The 2,931-nt window shown below is 42.1% G+C and overlaps 1 non-coding gene across 1 annotated transcript; it reads left to right on the top strand.

The window, feature by feature from the left end:
• Positions 1–806: 806 nt before the first annotated feature.
• Positions 807–911, top strand: LOC133305301 (small nucleolar RNA R71). Its single transcript, XR_009750756.1, has one exon. It is a non-coding gene; the product is annotated as a small nucleolar RNA R71 (small nucleolar RNA).
• The last annotated feature ends 2,020 nt before the right edge of the window (positions 912–2,931 follow it).

Raw genomic sequence — 2,931 nt, 5'->3', positions numbered from 1 at the left:
TTTTGTGCTGGTCTTCAGGAGCAACCGAGATTTGGTTGTATCCCGAATACCCATCTAAGAAACAAAAGAATTCTTTCCCAGCTAGATGATCCAACATTTGGTCAATAAAAGGAAGGGGGAAATGATCCTTTCGGGTAGCATTATTTAATTTCCTGTAGTCTTGACAAATCCTCCACCCAGTTATTTTTTTGGTGGCTATTAACTCTTGTTTGTCATTTTCAACTACAGTAATGCCACCCTTTTTTGGAACGCATTGCACAGGAGCAACCCATTTACTATCTGAGATGGGATAGATTATACCTGCATCAAGCCATTTGATGATTTCTTTTCTTACCACCTCCTTCATATTGGGATTCAGCCTCCTTTGATTCTCCATAGATGAGCTGTCATTGCTCCTGTTGTTGTTGTCATACCCTCCTGCATAGCACACAGCAGCTAGATTGTTACAGTCCTCATATTCATGAGGACCTCCACAAGTGGGGCAACTCTGACTTGATTGAGTCAAAAGAAGTTGCTCAGTTGTTTTTTTCTGTTCCATGGGCTTCCAGTTTTTTATAGTGTTCTGGAGCGAAGCCATTTGTGCAGAAAGAGCATCAGCTGAGCTTAGCTCAAGAACTCCTGTTTTCTTAGGAGCACTGTGTCGTGTGGAAGGCCATGAAATATGTTTTTTTGAAAGTTTTTCCAACAACTGGTAGGTTTCTGGATAAGTAAAATCCAAAAGATCTCCCCTTGCGGCTGCATCAACAGTTGCTTTCAATGGTGGGGTTAAACCATGATAAAACGTGTGAATGATGCCCCAATCAGAAACTCCATGATTCGGGCAGATTCGTATCAACTCTTTAAAGCGTTCCCACGCTTCATACAGACTTTCTCCATCATACATTTGAAAAGAAGCTATATCAGCCCTCACTTGGGCTTGTTTTGCTTGGGGAAAAATCGGGTAACAAACTGTTCCGCCAATTGCTCGCAACTGGTGATGGAGTTTGGGGGCAATGTTCTCCTCCATTCTTTGGCTTTTCCAGCTAAGGAAAATGGAAAAGGCCGCATCCGCATATTTTCTTCCGAAATACCATGAACTTTGAAATTGTCAACTATCTCAGTGAAATTGTCCAAATGACTGTGAGGGTCTTCCATGGGTAGTCCATGGAACTGACCAGCGTTCATAATCATTTGGAACATTGCAGGTTTTATTTCAAAGTTCGGGATATTCAGAGGAGGGGGAACATATCCTCGTTCTGGACCATTTCTGAAGGGAGCAGCCATATCATTCAATGATGGCCCTATTCCTCCATTCGGTCCTTGTTCAGGCTCATGATTATGATTTCCATTGTTATCATTGTTTACAACTTCCTCCATTGTACTGTTTTTCAACCTTTGAACTCTTCTTCTATTTCTGAAGGTTCTCTCGGGTTCTGGATCAAAAAGTACTATTTCCAGTACAAGTTCTGTAGGTTCTGTGCTCATACAAATGGAGGAGGTTTATTAAAACAAAAAGACTGCGATTAAACAGCAAAAATGTTTCCTTAAAAACGCCCTTTCTTGCCAAATGATCCCCGGCAACGGCGCCAATTGCTTGGTCGAACCGAGAGTTGCTCGGGAATATTTCTTTCAGAGAGCAAGAGTGTAGAGTAGTAATCAGGATTGCCAACAGGAGCAATCTACTCTGACTAAGAGCAACCCTCTTCAACTATACGCAAGCGTACGTGTCAAACAATATAGGGTATTATAGCCCCAGATTTATCGTCCTCAGGGAGCAGTTGTGAAGTAAGAAGCGCTAAAGGAAACTTAATTTGTAAAATGGAGCAATAAAAGAAATCACTATTCTCAGCTAAGCTTCACAAAGAGCAATCTCTGGGCAGCTAGTTAAACAATGTTAACCATTCTGAACCAGATGAGAGCAGTGAATGACTTAGCATGGTCATCGAATAAAATGGCATCAATTGAAGTAACTTTAAGAGCAGTCAACGAAATGAAAGTAAGAGCATCAGCTAGTAAAACACAGTTCAGTTATCGTGAGGAAAAGGTTGTGATAGGAATTGAGTTAAGATTAATTTCAGAAAGAAAAAGATCAAGTAGGTGTTACGGGTTCCATGTTTTCATCCCTTTGGTTAACCCTGCCTGGTAACATATTTTACAAGTGGATTTTGCTCCTTCCCTTGTTTTGCTATAGGTAAGCAGAAGGTAAGGCCTTACTCTCCACGTTACTCCATAGTACTTGGAGTTATATGCAAGGAAACCATGCTGCCTTCTCAAAAGAGCATGGATTCACATGGCAGTGCTCCTCATTCCAGGTGTTTATCCCTCCTTTCTTCAGGCTAAACTACCCCAGGATTTTGAGAATGCTCCACACGCCTTTGTCAGTGTTTCATCAACCGAGTGGTCCCGGGATGAGGTTGCCAGCCCAAAGGGTTTCACAAAATCAATAAATTAAACCAAAGAGCAACTCAAAATTCATTTATAAAATATGTGTTCCTTACAAAGCTATCTTAAGACAAAAGGGATTACTTCTATGGAACCCTCACCTACTTAGAGGAAGTTAGCTCCTAGTGAGCATTTTTACAAAGAAATAAGAAAACAAAGAGACAACCAGTCCTAGGATGGGTGCTGATCCTTCTCTTTATGAGGATTGCTTGTTCCTTTTATAGGGTTCTTCATTTGATCTCCATTGTTCCTTTCATCAAGGGTCGTGCTTTGTCTAAATCCTCTCCAATGGTAGCTTTGCTTCTTGCCAGCTTGGCCTTAAATGGAAGTGGTCCCCCTTGCTTTTGGCTCCCTTTGTGAGTAGGAGTATTGGATTCAGGGTGGCACCTCCACTCCTTCTGCTGTAGCTGACGTGGCGGCTCCCCATTGCTCAGCTTCTTTTCTTTCGTACTGTAGCAGAGGCAGCACCTTCACCTTCTCTGCTGTAGCTGACGTGGCGGCTCCCCATTG

The sequence above is a fragment of the Gastrolobium bilobum genome, unplaced genomic scaffold, assembly GCF_033153095.1.
Source record: "Gastrolobium bilobum isolate Gb01-03AN ecotype WA unplaced genomic scaffold, APGP_CSIRO_Gbil_v1 utg44380, whole genome shotgun sequence".
Classification (NCBI taxonomy): Eukaryota; Viridiplantae; Streptophyta; class Magnoliopsida; order Fabales; family Fabaceae; genus Gastrolobium; species Gastrolobium bilobum.
Note: the sequence above shows the minus strand (reverse complement) of the source record. Positions and strands in the feature narration are given on the sequence as shown.